This window comes from Nuphar pumila, chromosome 3, assembly GCF_984573655.1.
Source record: "Nuphar pumila chromosome 3, dmNupPumi1.hap1.1, whole genome shotgun sequence".
Taxonomy (NCBI): domain Eukaryota; kingdom Viridiplantae; phylum Streptophyta; class Magnoliopsida; order Nymphaeales; family Nymphaeaceae; genus Nuphar; species Nuphar pumila.
The window spans coordinates 128,512,698-128,533,640 of NC_143251.1; the positions used below are offsets into that span (position 1 = coordinate 128,512,698).

At 38.3% G+C, this 20,943-nt stretch overlaps 1 non-coding gene and 1 pseudogene across 2 annotated transcripts; both read left to right on the top strand.

Annotated features, from left to right (window-relative positions):
• Positions 1–3,153: 3,153 nt before the first annotated feature.
• TRNAA-AGC (transfer RNA alanine (anticodon AGC)) lies at positions 3,154–3,226 on the top strand. Its single transcript has one exon. It is a non-coding gene; the product is annotated as a tRNA-Ala (tRNA).
• Positions 3,227–12,628: 9,402 nt separating this feature from the next.
• Positions 12,629–13,715, top strand: LOC149843739 (syntaxin-125 pseudogene; annotated as a pseudogene). Its single transcript, XR_016431154.1, has one exon. The product of XR_016431154.1 is annotated as a syntaxin-125 pseudogene (transcript).
• The last annotated feature ends 7,228 nt before the right edge of the window (positions 13,716–20,943 follow it).

A 20,943-nucleotide genomic window follows, 5' to 3' on the forward strand; every position in this document is an offset into this window, starting at 1 on the left:
TAATTAAGCCCACCAGCTCCTTTCATCATACTTGATCATCATCCTCTTCTGCATGAGCTGCTCTCAAGTCATGCACCAATCGTGGAAATGCGTAAAGCAAACAAAACAGTGACAACTCTTGTTAACATAGTTTGAGTTGTATTACAGACAATAGTTAACTTCTTGTGGGATTATATGAAAACCCTAGTCAGTGGACGGGCATGCATGTGTATCAAGTTGGGTGTTTTACTTTGATCATTTGATCTGTTTCTTGCTTAGTTACATGCGGAATGGATGTAAAATATCTATCTTATCTAGGGATCAGTCAGGTTGTTCATCTATATCACTATTAGTCTATTATATTGGCAAGAGCTTTGGACGGGGCAGGTTATATGTTCCCCCCGGAAATGAACCATAGAAGTGCGTGAGTTTGAAAATTTATTGACATTTAGGGCATGGATTTTTGTGATTTTTAATCGATGAAAAACTTTTTTTTTGGATATTCTAGCATATGTATAAACATATATTTTTTTAAAAACTATTAAAATATTAAAATAATACCTCTAAGGGCACTATTAAAATAGTTGTGCCAGAGTGAAACAGTGTGTCCTATTCACGTAGCCATGATATGCACTCTAAGGGCACTTTTGAAAGAAAGAAAGATGTAGGAAAAGTGATGCACAATGGAAGATCCGTACGGAATTTTTTATCCTTCCAAACTGAGAGACTTTTTCAGTGAGAGAATTTTTTTAAAAAGTACACTTCATATAAGAAACATCCCTCCAGAGTGGTGAAGGAATATTTTCTACCAAGAGAAAATTTAATTTTACACTTCCCACCACCTATCTCACCACAGCCCACTATCTTACCATCACCATCCATCTCACCACCACCCACCACCTTCCTCCTCTCTCTCATTTTTTTTACATTTTCTCACTCTATTTTTCATATGTTACACAAACAAGCAAAAAACTTTGGTTTGGAGAACTTCTCATATCAAAAACTCTCATAGAAAAAAAAAGTTTTGCCTACGAGAGAAGTTTTGATATGATTCTAAAATTAAAATCTTTCACTTGTTTGAGTAGCATGAGAAAAATAAAATAAAAAATCTAAAAAAAATGAGAGAGAGGAGGAGCGGGATAGTGGGGGCGCTTCTCCAACATGGTTTTTCGGGATGTGGGTGGTGGTGAGGTGGATGGTGGTGTTGGAAAATCATCATGGGGGTGGTGGTGGAGCTTCTTCAACACGGTTTTTTTGAGATGTGGGTGGTGGTGAGATGGATGGTGGTGGGGGAAAATCATCATGGAGGTGGTGGTGGAGCTTCTTCGAGATGTGGGTGGTGGTGGTAGTGATAGTGTTGGAAAATCATCATAGGGGGTGGTGATGGAGCTTCTTCGGCACTGTTTTCAAGTAGGTAGGTGGTGATATATTGTGGTAATGGATGGTGGAGAAGGTAGTTTTTGGGAGATGGGTGATAGTGGTGGTGGTGAGATGGATGGTTGTGGTAGAAAATCATTGTGGGGTGGTGGTGGAGCTTCTTTGGTGCGGTTTTTCGGGATGTGAGTGATGGTGGGTGGTAGTTGTGGTGGTGAGATGGATGGTGAAAAATAATGGAGAGGGCGGTTTTCGGGGAGATGGGTGATGGTGGTGAGTTGGATGATAGTGGTGGTGGTGAGATAGATGATGGTGGTGAAAATGGATGGTAGTGGGTGGTGATGGTGATGAGATGGAGAGAGAGCCCACAAAATTTTCTAGAAACATTCCTCCAATCCTCCATAGAGGAATGTTTCCTATAAAAAATATACTTTTTAGAAAAACTCTCGGTGAAAAAGTTTCTCTCGTTTGGAAGGGTGCACACCAACTTTTCATTTTGTATCAATTTTCTTACATCACTTTCAAACGTACCCCAGGTGCTGTGTCATTGTAGCATTGGTTCATGTTGGTTGGCACGGCTCTCTCTCTCTCTCTCTTGTTGCAAACTTAAAATTAGCACTACTAGTGTCATTAAATCAGAAAATACTGCAAGAAATGGTAGGAATAGTGACACCTAATTACCAGCATTAAGAACCTTGTGTGACTTTTATCTATGTTTAGCAGCATTAATAATTAAATGCTAGTACATGAGTAAAATCGCCCTACTTTCCTGACACTAAAAAGGCAAACGCTGGTAGTGATCTGATTTGTTTAGTAGGCATTGCTTTTTGTTACATTATTTATGTACTGCCAGTATTTAACTAACATTTTTTGGCATTAAAAAATAATGCGCCTTTTTGTTGCACTCTTACCCTTCCTTCCATGAACTATGGTACTTCAATAGGCTAACAGAAAATATGGTCCATCTTGAAATATGCAAATTATATTTAGAGAATATGATGTAAGGAAGATTAATCAAATAAAATTCAGACCTTAGTCTAGTAGGAACAGTCAGTGCATGTCACCTATTATCGGGAGGTCTCGGCTGTATTTTGGCAAGTCAAAGTCTCGCGATAATATCTGATAAATCTTGAAAAAAAACTCAGCAGTTAATTTTTTTTTAAGAAAGATAAAAATGACAGAAATAAGTAAGAAAATGGTAAGTTTAGATAATAAAATACACATGTATCAAATAGAATAAAAGAAATAAGTAAACAATATAAAAGAAAGAAGAAAACATATTTAAGATTTAGAAAAGAAATAGAAAAGTTAAAACTAACTGACAATATCACGATACTATGTGATAATGTCATGATATTGGTGTGATAATATCGCTATAAATTTGTTTTTGAAAATATTGATATAAATTTGTTTTTTAAAATATCGTTGTAGTTTACCTTTTAAGTTGTTTATCTAAAAAATGTAATATAAAGCCTATATTTTCAATTTATCGGCTATATTTGTGACTGTTATGCACATTTTCTGCATGTATTGTTAGGTAGGGAAAAAATAATTTATATACGTTTTTATGCATCTCCCAATAATGGGAAAGGATGTTTGTAATACCGTATTTAGGAAGCGCGTGTTAAAGGTCAATCGATGAGGATAAATGTAGAGGATGATCGAGTTGTCAGTTTATCACACACCCATTAAAAAGGAGATCTTGGATCAATATCCACCACACATCATGGTGGATGATCAAGGGCCCATTCAAAAGAATTTAAAGAATTTGATAAATTTATTATGTCAGTAACTACATATGGGGATGTAGCTCAGATGGTAGAGCGCTCGCTTAGCATGCGAGAGGTACGGGGATCGATACCCCGCATCTCCAGTTTGTTCACATCTTTATTTTTTTTTATTTCATTCTTTTTACGATTTTCTCCATTTGCAGATTAACTTCACAGACACTGCCTTGGCTCATGTCTAAGCTCGTCCGATCTATGACCTAACTGGGTGTATGTCCAGATCCAACTAGAGCCGTTGGATGCAAGTATGTGCCTGGGCCCACACGCTATTTTACTGCAAAGAGATCCCTTTTATGTGGATATGGTTTATCCAACACTTGGTTATGGATTTGGCCTGATCCATTGAAACTCAGACCTAATGATGCAGTCTTAACTAGGATAGAAAATGGTTGGGGTGTGGTCGGTGGTCTGATCCAAGTCAGAATTTTATTCGCTGATATGGATCTTAAAAGACATGGATAGTATTAGGATTGGATTAGGACTTATATGGTCGGACAGAGATTCCTAATCAGGTTCGGTATTTTTCTATCAGACTTTATTTAGATCCAGATCAGATCTAGTCGATATATATGGTCTACATATGAAACCCTTGTTTGCAATTTTTGTACCTACTTATTCTATCACATGAAACATATCGGATTGGAATCATCCATGATTCTTACCCATTTGGACCCCCACTCCCACCCAGATACATTGAGGGCGTGTTTGTTTCACAGGAAAATGGCACCTTCTTGCAGGGCATGAAACAAAGGCATCGGGGCGGCTGCTGTTTTCCTGTGAAAGTCATTTCCCAAGGAATGGAGAGCAAGGGGTGCGCCACAGGTTTACACTTCCGGGATAGCGACCATAAGTACGGCAGGCATAGGCAGTGCAACTTGGTCTGTTACTGGGGTGATTTCTCTGTTCCTCATGAAAAAAAAGCCATCAATTGTAATAGTTCCTATATTTGGTCATCTTTTGCCCCCATCGAGAACTAAAAAACAGAAAGATTTAGGCAAACCAAGATCACATTAACATGTAGTGTCAATAAACTGAACTTGGGGAAACTGGAATATGTAAACCAGCAACATATGTAAACTACTAGGAACCGATAGAAATTTAGTAACAGCCATTTTACCTGGGTAAGCAAACATTAAAATTTTGAATCAAGTTTAGAAGCATTACAAAATAACGTAATAGAAATTTAGAGTTTCAGAAATTGAATGATTTAAATATGAAGAAAATTTGCAACATATACCTAGTCTAAGAAATGGAGAAGCAATAAAAACAAATACTATAAAGAAAACAAAGAAAATTATTTTCAGTAACAGAAAATGACATTCTTTCTTTAGTAACAAGAAAGAAATCTTGCGGCAATGAAATTGTGGAAATGGAAAAGTCATAAAAGAAAGTGTTGAAATGGCCAGTATTCAATACAGCAGATGTTGATTACATTGCTACATCAAAATAATATGAATATAACCCCTACCTTGGTAACTGAATAAGGATAAATGTGAAAAGAATAGGACAATCATTACACTGACAAAAGATTATATACTACATATTCAGTAGATATTGCATTTTACATTTTTAAAATTTATTTTTTGCTTGGTATGTGGCTTTTACATAGTTTATATAACAGGAATTTGTACCAAAAGCAAATGGGTTTGTGTAGCTTAGCAAGATTGGTAGATTTGCCAACACCATTAACACCAACAAAAACAATGACGTATGGTCTTCCCTTGCTCCTTTGAAGCTTGAACATCCCTCAAGATGTCAATCGATCGCCTTGGAGTTAAAATTCGTAAAAGAGCTTTTTCCATTGCAGCCTGCAATTGCTTTAAGTTGGAATAAAAAGACATTATTGATATATCATATTCAAAATGTATCAAATTCAATGAGTGCTCGAGTATTTTTCTTTAGATTTGAGATTCACTTCAACCCAACAATTTCTATGCTAGAAGGGTAATAAGAAGTACCGACAAAAAAATGAATTAAAGTTTTGATCACTAAAAGGTAATGTATATTAATTATAAGTTTATCAACATCTTTAAATATTTAATTGATTATATAACATTTAATATTTACCAATTATTCTAGTTATTTTTTCATAGTACCAATTATAAAATGAGTTTGGATAAATAATCGGTTCAGGTTCGACTCAGGTCGGGTACGAAGCAAGTTTGACTTTGGGTATGAAGCGGGTTCAGGTACATAATCGTGTCAGGTTCGGGTCAGTTTGGGTTTACAATATGGGGAACCATTCGGGTCGGGTATAAAAAGTTGTTTGGGTCTTCATTTTCAATATCCAAGACTCGACCCATTTTCATTATGGGTCTATATTTTGGACCCAACTTAAACCTATGGGTCCACTAAAATCAGGTTGGGTCAGGTAATATTTGGTTCGGGAGGTCGGATAGGGTCGGGTCAGGTATACCCGACCCGATTACACCCCTACTCATGTTCTTTGCTGTTTGAAAGGAGTGATATTGCCAAAACATGGCATTAGAAATGGAATTTCAGCCCTACCATCACATTGGCAAAACCATATTTTCGCTACACATGAAAATGGTGTTTTTGTATCAATGCAAGGCTCCCAATAGGAAAGGTGGTAATTATAAACATTGAGGGAATCAATGTTTGGAAGTTGGTCATCGAAAAGAAACGGAGGGAGTCAGAATGGTTTTTGAGATTAAGGATTTTGCCAAAATTAATTTTAGATGTTTGGCACAAAGGAGTTGGGGGCATGCAATCGGCCTACACAAATTCTTTTATTTCCCTCATTTCACGAGGAAATAATTGCTAGTTTCACCCGTGAAAAGATTTCAGCTGTCTTGAAAATATCCAACTAGTTGTTTTTTGAAATTTTTATTCTACGTCAACTCATTTCTCATTTATATTATCAGCCTTTTAAACAAACAAAAAGTCCAAGAAAATTGGCATCGCTAAATCCTTCGAGAGATCCTCCTAAGCAAGAAAACAATTCCAATTCCCCACCACATCAATTTTCTAGGTTTCCAAAACACTCCACCAATTCCTTCCAAACACCTTTTCTCAGTAATAACCTTAAAGGTGTATTTGGATTCAGAAAATTCAGTGGGATTATAATCCTATTCCACCAAATTCTTCTTTGTGGTTGAAAGTAGCCAAAGAATATAATGGAACTGGAATCCAACAACACCCAATTCACTGAATCCAAACACACCCTAAAGATCTCAATTTAACAGCAGTCAGCACCATTCAACAGCATTGTATGACAAAGTTGGTAAGATTATTACTTGGTGTTCCTTGCTTATTCATTTCCACGTACGGATCAATTTTACTCACCTGGTTCATCCTACAACCAGCAAGCCAGCAACTTTCTTACAACTGCTTCCCACAAGGGCTCTGCACACCTGGCTAGGTGGGTTGATCTAAAGCTTTCAAGTTGAAGGAGATCGAGGTCAGGAGTTCGATACCGGGGTGCACGTCCTTTGCCACAAGGCCTAAGCCAAATTGAAAAATTGTCCTTAACGGGCAGGGATGAATACTCATGGAGTCTTACACTGAGAACACCATCTCTAGTTCACGCCAACATGACACCTCTTGGTCATAATAGCAGTGGATTCTACATGTTCATGAAAGACCATTGCTACAAAAAATCAACTAAACACTAAGGTTTCTCAACTCTGTTCATCCAACGTGAGGGTACATGAGATTCTTATACAAACCTATCCTCAAAGTTCATGAGCAATACCCACAAGGGTCAGCTCATCTGGTGGTAGGGATGACTAATGAACATTACCAAGTTGATGGGATGCCACAAATTCAATACACATGGGTGTGTGTTGCGCCATTCAATGGTGGCCCAAAATGTTGTGCAACGGTCACACCTCACCTCAAGCCTTGCGCCAAATACACGGTTAGGCTGCTCAAGGGCTGTGCTGCGCCTGGCTGGCTATCCTTTTCAAACTCTTTGCTTAACTGGCCAACTTCCAAACTGAATATTGTTGGTAGTTCTAACCCCTTGTGCAAACTTGGAATGCTTGTTCCAACAGCTTGAGATGAGGTGAGTATGCTCCCAACATCCTTTTCCGATTCGGCTTCGACTTTTGCTCCTCGGGTGCGCCATTGGGCATGTGCACTAAGTGCATTAGGCACACCCAAACCATGTGCCTCCATTGGGCTGCACTTAGGGGTGCAGCAACTCCTCTCCTCTTGAGACAGACCTAGTCCTCACTACAAGGATAAGCAGCTTTAGCAGCAACATTTGTGGCTGCTATTAGTAGAAATGTTGCTGTTGCTCTTCAGCAGCCAAAAAAATTGGGTCACTGCTATTGATAGAACTATTAGTAGCCACTTTCCTCAGTGGCAGCAAACCCAATTAACAAACGACTTCTTAGGTAATCACGGCAACTTTAGAAGTGGCTGCTATAGTTAGCAATAGCAGCGATTTAGAAGTGTAGCTGCTATTGTTAGTAATAACAGCTGATGTGGTTGTTATGTTAGCAACAGCAGAGAGAAAAGTATCGCTGCTATTAATCTATGAGGGACGCACTTAAAGTGGTTGCTATAGCAATAGCAGCCATGTTAATGTGGCTTCGGGGACAAAAGCGTTACCCCTATTGCTCTCTATAACAGTCACATCAGAACTGGTCTCTAGGTAAAAATTTGAGAAAATTCTTCCTTATGACATAATCATATTCCCAAGTAGCATTTTCTTCTCCTCCATGATCCCATTATACTAACCACCTCTTCACCATGCGTTCCCCCTTTCTTACTTTCCTTGATTTGAGACTGCGAGTTGGTGTCGAGCTATCATCTCTTGTGGCATTTCAGGTATATCTGAGGGTAGTTCTCAGTAACGTCTTTCTAAGTCGAGACACATGAAAAACAGGGTGCACTTGCATTTCTTTTGAAAAATTAAGCTTGTAGGTTGTGAGTTCAATGCTCCAAATCACCTTGAAAGGTCCATGGTATCTTGGTGAGAGCTTGGATCGTTTGGGTCCACTTAGAGATCATTGTCCACAATTCATCCTCTTTTGTCAAACCCAATCTTTTATAGTGAATTCATGGTAAGCAATGAACTTAGGTGGTGGTTGACCATGCAATGTTTTATAAAGAGTGGTTTGGGTTGAAGTATGGAATGAAGTATTGTAGGACCATTAGTCCAAGGTAGATAGGTCACCTACTTTTTTGGTTGGTCACTAGTGAAGCATCTAAGGTAAGTTTCTAGGGATCTGTTGACAACCTTGCTTTGCCAGTCGTTTTCGAGAATGGTTGGTTGTACTAAATTTTATCTTTATTCCCTGAAATTTGAAATATTCTTACTAAAATTTACTAATGAAGGGGTTCTATATCACAAACTATAGATTTGGGCATGCTATAAAGTTTTGCTACATGTACCATGATTTGGATTGTGTAGGTGGAAGGTAAGTGAATGCAATATGCAAACTTGGTCAACCTATCCACCACAACATGCATTGCGCGTCAAGATAACTTCTCAATTGGCTTATAATTTTCTTGATGAATAGCTGATTCCATTAATTTGCATATTTTTTATTGGTAGGTAGTTAGGTCTAAATTACTAATCATATCAAAACCCAACTGAAACCTATACTGATCATATACCCACGCTCGTTGAATCATATGGGTTTACATTTTCAGCCATACCCAAAACAAAAAAGGTAGATTATGGGTCTATTCCTTAGACCTGCTTAAAAAATGAGTCTATTGAAGACCCAACTCGATACATACTCAAACCCGTCAACTTAGACCACAATTCCAAGTTATATTTGTATCAAGACGGGAATTAGATTATGTCAGTTTTGGGTCTAACTTTTAGAGTCATTTCCGAATCAGGTTTGATAAGAGGCAACCTGGTAACACCCTTATGATGTCACAAGATGCCTCCTACTCAGATGAGATGATCCCTCGCAGGGTGCATTTTTATCACGAAATTAACTTGAAAAAAACAGTTTTCATCACCTTTTTATATTATTTTATATATTTATTCAATAATTCATATCAACTTTATAATGTTAGATATAACATCATTTTATAGATATTTTATCGAGAAAAAACCAAAAAATTTTGAAATTTTGCCGAGGTTTGTGATTAGGAGGACAACTAGTTTTCTCATAAATCACATCCATGTCCACATCCGATTGTGTGCTTCTTAAGATATCCAAAAAAAAAAAGTGCCTATATGGTTATTAATTAAATTACTAGGTTGACTTAATTCAAACCACCTTGCAAACAAAAGGGAAACGCTTTTTAGGTCTCTTCTTCCTTTTCTTTCCTTTATATTATTGTTAGAATATAAAAAAAAATTACATTAAACCAACCTTACGCCCCTATTTCAAATATTAGCATCACATTTGTGAAAAATCTTAATATGCGCCATAGGTTTTTGAAAACTGTCAAATAAGGTCTTCGTCTTAACATCTATCGACATCATATTGAAATTAAAATGTGATTTTTTTTTATTTTTACTTGGAGAAACCACCCCAGGCACATAGACCTAGCCACGCTGGCTCAACCTGCCATACTTATGGTTGTTGTCCATGTCGACGTAAAACTTTGCGGGCTTACCCCTCGACCCCAAGAAGGCGCCAAGCTTAACTTATGCAGGGGGTGATGCCCATGGGATTTGAACCTAGACTGCCCGTCAACGGTCTAGGTCCCATCCCACTATGCCAAATCCCTTGGATTGTATTGAATCATTGTGATTTGGCAGGTCCCCGGAGCAACGCAAACACTGCCCTCTCTTTTCTTTGGGAAAAGGGTGACCCTTATTTCAACCTAACCCTGCCCTCTTAATTTTTCTCGTAAAGTTTTTCTTGAACATTTCAATCTGAAGGAGGTTATTATTGTAATTTGAGTTATTATTTATCTAGGTAGTACGGAAGGCAGGCCCTTGTTTGGCAGGAAAAAGTGAAGCCTGTGTCAGGAAATTCAGAAACACAAGGCAAATATTTACAATTAATGGCAAAATGTTGGCCTTAAATGAAATTGTTCCTTGTTAATTTTATTTTCTTTGCCAAACGCGTCCCTTAGAAGTTCAAGTATGTTCCCTAGTCAAATCCCATAACGCAATCCATCAAAATCGCGATATTTACGGACTAGACCACACCAGATCCAGAATTTATCCACCAAAAAAAGCTTAAAAAATCAAGAAATTGCGAGGCCCAAAACCTAGAATACATATGCTCTGCAATTCTTCATATTCTACAATAGAGAGTGATTTCCATATCCCCGCAGAGCACATTTTTTAAAGTTTCTCAGCCAATCTTCCAAAAAAAACGAGACCTTTTTTCCATGTATTTAGATCAATGAAAAGCAGGACAAAAATGGCCAAACCCAAACGCGTTTTCAGATTTCTTTGCCTTTTTTTTTAAAGGCAAGCTGTGGTAAGGCGACCCCTACCAGTTATACAATGATACCTTTGGGATTTGAACTTGCAATGCCCCAACACAAGGTGATGTGCACTAGCTGCTCCTACCATTGGGATTTGACTTGTCATAAGAGAAGTCCCCCATGTTACCCCCCTCGTCCAGACTCACTGATGCAGACCGTTTGATCTCTAAGATCAACGGCCTTAATTCATTACCTCTCGGTGGACCACTTATGGGTCATGTAGACGGCCAGCTTTCAAGCCAACTTTACTTGTACCTGGAAGTCTAGGATTTCGGACCCGGACCCGAGAGATTTTCAACTAAATCCAACTTCAATTACATATTTATTGGGCCCAAATTATTCATATAGGTCTAATCAGGATTAGACACTTCTTTCTTTCGCACTTTGGCTTTTTGTTTTAATCCTAAGTTTGACTAAGTAGATAAGCCACCATGAGACAATGTCGATCAATTACCTAAATTGGATCCACTATAGGTCCACAACCCAACTAAACTTACAGGTATTCGATCCATTATAATCCAAGAGAAAAAACCCCATCACTGACCACACATTGGCTGGCCTCTTGTTGGTAAAACCCTTGAGGTCCCCCCCCCCCCCCTGCCGACAAGGGAGTATACCCAGGTCAATGGTGGGTTTCGAACGTGTGACGTCTCGTGAACTACAAGTAGCTCCTACAAGATGATTTTACATCTCTCAACCATAGTCTCCCAAGCGGGGACACAGTGCTAAGTTTAAAATTCATTATAGAGTAACTTTATAAAAAAACTTCCTAAATTATCCGCTATTTAAGAAAAGACCCAAAATCAACAACTGTTTCTCTGGAACAATGTTAACAAAATCGATCTGAATCAACTTGAATTGTCCCTTTAATGAAACAAAACCAGGGCCAATTCTAGTATCTTAAAAGATTGGCCAACTTTTGGCTAAACAGGCAAAATCAGCCTTGCCCTAAATCTATTCCTTTGCATGTTTAAAAGAATTAATATATTTATCAAAAATAAAATTACATAAAACCTTAAGCTTTGAAATTGCCTGCTTTAAGATTTTACCACTTTGTGAACTGATTTTAGCAACATTGCTTTGAAACATAAATTACAAAAGTGAACAGCTAAATGAAATTACTAAAACTGTTAGGTGGCATTTTATAGATTGTTTTCAATTATACTAAGAGCTTAGAACAGGTCTTCATGGTGACTAGGGACTAGGGATGGCAGTGGACCGGGGGAAAGCGGGGCCCCGCCCTGCCTCGCCCCGTTTGGACAGGGGATGAAGGGTATGAAACGGGGATGGAGGCAAGGACGAAGGTTAAAATCCATCCCCATCCATGGGTGGAGGCGGGGATGGACGTGCACTTTTCCCCGCCCCGTCCCTGCCCCGACCACTTTTCCCCGCAATATCCCCGCCCCACCCCGCCTCATCCCCGTTTGAACCGGGGATGGAGGACATGAAACGGGGATGAAGGCAGGGATGGAGGATAAAATCCATTCCCCGCCGGGGATGGAGGCGGGGGTGGAGGATAACATATTGAGGCAGGGCGGGGGTGGAGACCTTGTCCCCCGCCCCGCCCCACTGCCATCCCTACTAGGGACGGCAGTGGATTGGGGCTGAGGCTGGGACGGGGAACAAAGTCTCCACCCCTGCTCCGTTTCAAAATCCTACACTCTATCCCTACCTCCATTCCTACACGAGTTTTGATTTTAACCTCTTTATCCCCGTTTCATGTCCTCCAACCCCAGCCAGTCCAAACAGGGTAAGGCAGGACGGGATGGGGGTGGGGCAGGGGGAAAGCCTAAGTCCATCCCCGCATTGGTTTTGATTTTAACCTACATCCCCATTTCATGTCCTCCATCCCCGGTCCAAACCCGGCGAGGTGCGGTGGGGCCCCTTTTCCCGGGTTCACTGCCATCCCTAATGGTGATTATAACCAAGGTAGTAGGGAAGCTTGGTTTCACTTGATTTATTACCAAGTCTAGTCCTAACAAGGATGACTGCAATAAAAGTTAACAAGATTTGGACTTCCTTCTAAAATTCTCTCTTTATCTCTCTTTTGCAGCATTTATTTATGCAGGGGAGAAAGAAGAAGAAAAGAAAGGCAGCCGGCCATCTTTCTCCTACTGAAAGAAAATAAAAAGCAAAGAAGATGAACGATCTGCTTTCCAGCTCCTTCAGAAGGCTGGCCAATGCCAATTCTGGTGCCGACGATATCGAGTCTGGGAGGACGTGGCCTAGAAGAAGAGGAGAGGTGGCTATCATTTCAATCGGGAGAGAATCCGTCAACCTTGACAAGTTCTTTGCCGACGTTGAAGGTGTCAAGGAAGAGCTTCGCGCCATGGAGCAGATCCACTGCCGTCTCCAAAAATCCAACCGGGAGAGCAATATGCTCTACGACCCAAAAACTGTCAAGGATCTTCGCATGAAGATGGATGTAGACATAAACGATGCCCTGAAGAGGGCCAAGATCATCAAGATAAGGCTGGAAGCATTGGACAGAGCCAACGCAGCCAAACGTTGTCTCCCGGAATGCGGGCCTGGCAGCTCTACAGACCGAACCCGTACATCGGTTGTCAGCGGACTACGAAAAAAACTGAAGGATACCATGGATGATTTTCAGATAATGAGAGAGAGCATGTCTCATGAATACAAGGAGACGGTGCAGAGGAGGTACTTCACGGTCACCGGCGAACATGCCGACGAAGGGACGCTTGAAAAGCTGATATCGACAGGTGAAAGTGAGACAATCTTCCAGAAGGCAATCCAGGAGCAGGGCCGAGGACAGATCCTGGACACGATATCGGAGATCCAGGAGAGACATGACGCGGTCAAGGAGATCCAGAAGAATCTGTTGGAGCTCCACCAGGTATTCCTAGACATGTCAGTCCTGGTTGAGGCTCAAGGGGAGCAATTGAATAACATAGAGAGTCATGTGGCCAGGGCCAGCTCCTTTGTGCGGACCGGTGCGGACGAGTTGCATACTGCAAGGGAGCACCAGAAGAGCACAAGGAAATGTACGTGCATCGCCATAGTTCTAGTCATCATCATCATCCTCATTATCCTTCTTCCCATCCTCATTAATGCTACATGGAAATGATAGGCTGCATGGATTTGGTTGTTGTTTTTCTTTCTTTTACTTTTTAGGCAATTATTTTCCTTTTTGAAGATTAATTGTTTGTCTCTGTTATGATCTACCTTTTTCTTGTATAGTCTCGCTCTTCTTTTTCTTCTATTTTTTTAGCTTTATTTTTTCTTTTGAAGGATTAGTTGTTGATGTTATATGCTACCGTTCTTCTAGTATAGTATATATGGTCCCTCTCTCATAAGGCAGTCATTTTCATTAGTTAAAGGGTGCCACTTGTTTACGTTTTAAAAACGACTTGGTCAACTCTTTTGGGGTTGTAGTTTGGAGGTCGCTAACTTTCATAACAAATAATGGAAACCTTGCAGCTAGATCCAAGAACAGTGTTCTCTCTCTCTCTCTCTCTCTCTCTCTCTCTCTCTCTCTCTCTCTCCACAATGGTTGCTCATGTGGCTTCAACAAGTCCACGTTGCCAACCATGTGAAAAGATAGAGTTTTTGAATGATCTTATCTCAATGCACCATGCTTCATAAAAAAAACCCTTGGTACTTTCCATTTTAACGGGCCGGCCATGTGGGAGATGATTTCCTCAGTCTTCCTGACTTAGGTTTTCACCAAAAAGACTAAGTTTATAGATAAGTCTGTAAGTCTGTGGGCCCCACTCTAACAGCTCTTAAGTGAGAAGCACGGTCGTAGATAATTATGAAAACAAAGATGTTTTTTAAATGCATTGAGATCAACTATGCATTATCTCAAAAAGTTGATCTCAATTTATCTCATTAAATTAATTTAATTTGCGCGCAAGGGCCCAGACTTCCTGGTTAGAGGTGATACACCTAACATGAGATGGCCACTGTTTGAATCCATAGCTAGGGAGGGCCCTTGCTGCAAGGCCAAAGCTGGGTGTACTCTTCAATGGCCGAGTTAGAACTCAAAGGGTTTTCCAAAGAGAGGGCTACCAGTGTACTGTCAATTAGGGATGGCAGTGGACTGGGGGACAACGGGGCTCCGCCCCGCCTCACCCCGTTTGGACCGGGGATGAAGGGCATGAATCGGGGATGGAGGTGGGGATGAAGGTTAAAATCTAACCCCGTGCGGGGATGGACTTAGGCTTTTCCCTGCCCCACCCCATCCCCGTCTCAATCCCCGCCTAGCCCCACCCTGTCCCGTCCCCAATCCTTTAAGGGATGACTATAGACTAATTAAGGGAAAACGGGGCCCCGCTCCACCTCGCCCCCGTTTGGACTGGGGATGGAGGACATGAAACGGGGATGGAGGCGGGGTGGAGGTTGAAATCCATTCCCGTGCGGGGATGGAGGCGGGGATGAAGGTTCGGATTTTGAAATGGGGCGGGGGTGGAGACCCTATCCCCCGCCCTGGTACAGTACTGCCATCCCTACTGTCAATGATGAGGGGTTTTTCCTTAGCCTATCCTAAAAAAGTCATATTAGAATTACCAAGAGGCACAAGGGGTTAATATTTGGTGTTTTTGAAGGCACCAAATTATATGGAACTATTGAGCTGAAAATCAGAAGTTTTAGTTTTTTTAAATTAAATCTTATGGATGTGATTTACAATGTTTGTTTAGTGGAAAATGAGTTTTTAATTATATGATGGTGACACATAAGAAGGTTTTTTAAGAGCTTAAAAAATGAACGGTCTACAGTGCACTAAAATTTCAGGACTCAAAAAGTCATATTTTTTAATCGAAATAAAAAGATCCAAGGTTTGATCCTTATCTTTGAGATTTGAGGCCACTGCCTAAGGCCTCTAAATTTTGGAGTCTTTTATCAACTTAACAAGACATACATTTACTAAAGATTACTTTGACATTCAATGGATGTGCATTTTCGGTCTAATTATTCATCAAGTATGATGTTATAATCAAGAGTTACTGAAACTGAAAAGTACATACCAGATCAATAATCTCTGCAAAAATTGGTTTTCCAAAATTTGACCAATTCATCATGTGCAGTGAATTGGTCACACAATGAGCCCCAGAATCTACATCACTCTTTGCATATAAAAATAAAAGAAACCTTCCATTCGGACTGTATATAAAAGTGATGAAGATAAGGGAAGTCGGCAACCATTGTTTGTTAAGTTTCCTAAATCTCTCTCTCTTCCTGTTGGGATAACATTGAGTTTCCTCTTTCTTCTCCTAAATATCCTCTTTCGGTTAATTAGCTTTGCTATAAAGATTGGGATGTACCTCATATGATTTCATTGGAAAAAAAATAAAGAGAGTTGTAGTAGTTGCCTATTGTGGACGTAGGTCTTAAAGACCGAACCACGTAAATCGATGTGTCTACAAATCGTGATAGTTACAAATTGTTGTGTCAGTAAATCATGATGCATGTAACTCGTAGTGCCTATAAATCGTTGTGTAGGTATATTGCGATGCCTGCAAATCGCTACCTATAAATCTTCATGGTATCAGAGCGGAAATTGTGATCCTATCATCTGTTTCATGCTAGTCGCCACAGTGTGTTGCCTGCTTCATCATGGCCAACACATCAGAAAAGATTGTTATTCAGGAGCAGGTATCTCCTTCTCTCAAGATCACCTTTATCTTACTCAATGGTTCCAACTATATTTCTTGGTTCAAATCAGTGACTCTATTCTTGAGCAGTAAATCCAAGTTAGGTTTTATCAATGGGAAAACTCCCAAACCAGATAAAGATGAAACACAAATTGATGAATGGTAATCAGCCAATGACTTGGTTATGTCTTGGCTCCTTAATTCTATTGAGCCTAAAATTGTTGAGAGTTTTTTGTTCCTTCATACCGTTGAGGAAATTTGGACTACGGCTAAGGAGTTGTACAATGAGAAAAATAATATAGCTTGCATGTATCAACTCACCCAGACCCTACACAAACACAAAAAGAACAACTCGTCCGTGAGTGAGTATCTTGGAAAACTCAAGAGTATGTGGGATGAATTGGATTCTATGGTTGTTTCTTCTTCAAATGTTTGCACTATTCAAAAACTTAAAGAACAAGGGAAAAATTTTTAGTTCTTAGCTGGGCTTGGATCAGGCTATGAAACCATTTGAAGTCAAATTCTCTTAGGGCAGGAATTGTCATCTCTTAGTAATGTTTGTTCTATCATCTCAAGGAAAGAAAGTCGTAGAAAAGTAATAATGAATAATACCAAACCATTCACTAAAGAATCGGGTGAGAGAGTTGCCTATGATTTGTACTTCACACCTCAAATTACGAAGAATGAAGATCGATCGAATAAACACAAAGGAAAATATCTTGTTTGCTCTCATTGCAAAAAGGAAAGGCATCATAGAGATAACTGATGGTTCTTCTTGGTAAACCTAACAACTATAGGGATGAAAGAAAAGATACTACTAGAACTAAAATGACTTATCTTGCTAAGGATGATAATTTGTTCTCTCTGGACTCTTTAAGAGATTTTTTGAACAACAACGAGGGAAGTAAGAAGGATGTCCCTATTGTTACTGCATCAGCGGTCACGTGTGTCAAGACAGGTATGTGTTCTTCCTCCTCAAAACAAAAACCGAATATTTGGGTTATAAACTCAAGGGTTGTAGATCATATGGTTCAATCTGCAACAAATATCAAAAAAATGTTGTCAATATATGAGAAGGGTTTAGTAACCATAGCCAATGGATCCTCCATTCAAGTCGGGGGAAGAGGAGAAACATATTTGTTTAACAAAAAGATTTGAGTCCTTCATATGCCAGAGATTTCTTCAAATTTATTATCTATATCTAAACTGACAGAAGAACTAAATTGCAATGTTGTATTCTCTTCATACAATGATATTTTTCAGGATCGTCTGACACACAGGAAGATTGGTGAGGGGCGTCTTGAGCAGGGCCTCTATGTGATAAATAAAGAAGACTCGGCTATGATCTCCAGTCGAAGCGTGAATAATGGTCAGAGATAGCATCTCAGGTTGGAACATCCTTCCAACAGGTCTCTTTCAGCCTTAGTTTCTGATGTTGCTTTTGACACTCATATGTGTGATGTTTGTCGATATGCAAAGATGACTCGACCTCCATTCCCAATACCTGGCAATGCTGCTAGTAAATTATTTGATATTGTTCATTGATATGTCTGAGGTCCTGCACCCACGACATCACATATTGGTTTTAAGTATTATTTAACATTCATTGATGATCACTAAAAAATGACATGGATATACTTGTTCAAATCCAAGGATGAAGTTTTTGAAAGATTTAAGAATTTTTACAATATAGTTTACACGCAGTTTGATACCCGAATTAAGGTTTTGAGAACTGACAATGGGACAGAATTCAAAAACAAGAGTTTTGAAGAATTTGAAGACCAAAATTGCTTGGATCATCAGTTTACCTGTGTCGAAACTCTACAACAGAATGGAGTCACCGAGTGAAAAAATAGGCATCTTCTTGAGGTAACTAGATCCTTACTTTTTCAAACTCATATGCCAAAAGTATTTTGGAGTAACGCTATCATGACAGCTTGCTATATCATAAATTGCCTATCATCGGTAAATCTTCAAGGAAAATTCCCATGGAAACTGTTGAAAGAAAAAAAACTGAGTGTTGAACATTTTTGAGTTTTTGGTTGCATTGTGTATATGTTAATCCCTAAAGGTGACCGAGACAAACTCAGTCACCGAGCTCGAAAATGTTTATTCTTAGGATACTCCACGATGAAAAAGGGATATAGGTGTTATAATCTGGAAGAAAAATGCTTGTACATCTTGCGTGATGTCAACTTTGATGAATATACACCTTTCTTCAAATATGTCCCTAATGAAGAATGTCGTGAGGGGGAGGTGGTTCTCTCTAGTATGGACGCCTATGATGATATGTTGATAACCAAAGTTACAAGATTCATTAGTGAGCCGCAAAGAATGGATGATCTGCCCCCAAATAATACAGACCAGACTTCCAATGAACAGGTAGTGGTCCACCATCTAGATGTAAGAAGATCTCAGCGAGTTTCTAGACCTCCTGATCACTTGAAAGATTTTAGCACCCATATGGCCACTAAACATCCTATTGAAAAACAAATTAGCTATGGGCATTTGCCAAAGGCTTTTGTGTCATTTCTCAACTCTATTGATGTCGGTCATGAACCGGCATCATACAAAGAAGCAAAAAATGAGCCGGTTTCGGTTAAGGCGATGAAAGAGGAACTTGACGCTATGTATAAAAATAAAACATGGGAAATTGTTTTCCTTCTGGAAAAGAAAAAAAGTATAGGGTGTCGATGGATTTTCAAAAATAAATTTAAAAGTGATGAATCTATCGAAAGACCCAAGGCAAGACTTGTTGCAAAGGGATACACTCAGACCCAAGGGATCGACTATGAAGAAACGTTTGCCCCCGTTGTGAAAATGAATAGTGTATGTATTATTTTATCCCTTGCTTGCAATTTAAGCTGGTCGTTTGTGATCATCGCAAATTTTTTCCTCTTGTGTCCTTCTCTTTTCTTTTTTAGCCTTTATTTTCCTTTGTTGAAGGGGAAAATAAAAGACAGAAAAGAAGAGAAAAGAGAAAAGAAAGAAAGAAAAGAGAGAAACTCTTTTGCAAAGGTTTCACTTGACCTTAAAAAGATTTTAAAAATTACTCACCTCCATTTTAAAATATTTGCGGGAAAAGAAGAGAGATGGGATTCGCTCATCGGTACGAGGTTCGACTGTTCCTGACGCCTTTACCAAGGGTAATCGAACCAATGATCGATTTTATGCCTTTTTACTTTGCTAAAATATTATCTAAAAATTTATTCTAAGTCTAAATGCACAAAGAATCATGCTTGTGCAATGCAAATGAAAAAATGTATGCTTTTGAGAAAAATAGTTTAGAGATTTTTCAAGTGATTCCGAAATAAATTTCATAATATAGTGAAGAAATAATTCCAAGGGTTGAAATTGATTTAAAAAAGTTAGATTTTGAATCTAATTCAAAATTTAAAATAGATCTGAAAGAAGAGACTTGAAATTCCCAAGTCTCGGAATGATCATAATTTAAAAAAATAAGCCTTTAGATGAAGAGAAAAGGAATTTAGAATCAAAATTTTGAAATAAGAATGAATTTTCAAAGTCAGAATGGACTTTGAATTTGAATTGATTTTCAAGAATCAATTTTAAAAAAGAAAATTTTGAAATCAAGACCTAAAACAGGAATTGAATTTGAATTTAGACTTGAGAAGTAGATTTAAAATTAGCTTTGGAAATGGAACTGGATTTTAAATCTCGAATAGAATTTGATCTGAAATCTGGAATCCTAGATGGATTTGAATCCAAAATATGAATCCTAAATGGAATTGGATCCGAAGTCTGGAATCTAAGATGAAATTTGAATCCAGAATCTGGAATCCTAAATGGAATTGGTTCCGAAAATCTGAATCCAGGGTGGAATTGGATTCTAAATCTAAAATCCAAGAGGGGATTGAATTTTGAAAATTCAAATGGGGTTTTGGAGATGGATCTGGATTTTGGAAACCCAGATCGAATTTAAAAGTGGGTTTTAAATTTAGGAAAATCGAATTTTGAGATTCAGAATCAATCTCAAAACTTTGATTTTGAATTGAGAATCAAGACTCGGTCTTTAGAACTTTGAGGATTTTGAAAAATAAAGGATGAACTTGATTTAAAGCTTGAGTTTTTGAAATCAGAAGATGAATCAAGAATTCCAAAGTTAAATTGAACTTTGAAATTTGATCTGAAATGCTAAATTGAATTTGAAATTGAATCCTGGAAATGAAAATGATTTTGAATTTTCAAAGTTGAATTGAACTTTGAGATTGGATTTGGATTGAAAATTGAATTTTGAATATAAAAATGAATTTGAAATTTTAAAGTCAAATTGGACTTTAAAATTGAATTTTGGATTTTGAGATGAGATAGAAAGATGAATTGGAATAAAAATTGAAGAGTGGATTAAGAAATAAAGAAGATATTTAAAGATATATCTCAGAAATTCACTTTGAATTTTTAAAAAGAATTTTGAAAATATGATGTAATTCTATCCTAAATGATAAATGAATAAAAAGAATTTGAAAAGCATATTTCATTCTTTAAATGGATTGAAATAAGATTGAAGATATAATATATTTTTGACTATGGTCATAAAATGTATTATATAATAATCATATTTAAATTCAAATGAAGAATAAAACACATTTTTGTTCTTTTATAGAGTTTAAAATGAAATTAATTCTTAATATATCCTGATTATGGCCATTGATATATATTTTGAATTAATTTTAAATTAAACTCTGATAAAGAAAGAAAATATTTGAAAATATAATGATTTTTTAAAAGAGATTCAGTGTGGATCCAGTGTTATTCTATAAAAGATGAAAACCATAAGTTTTGTTCACACC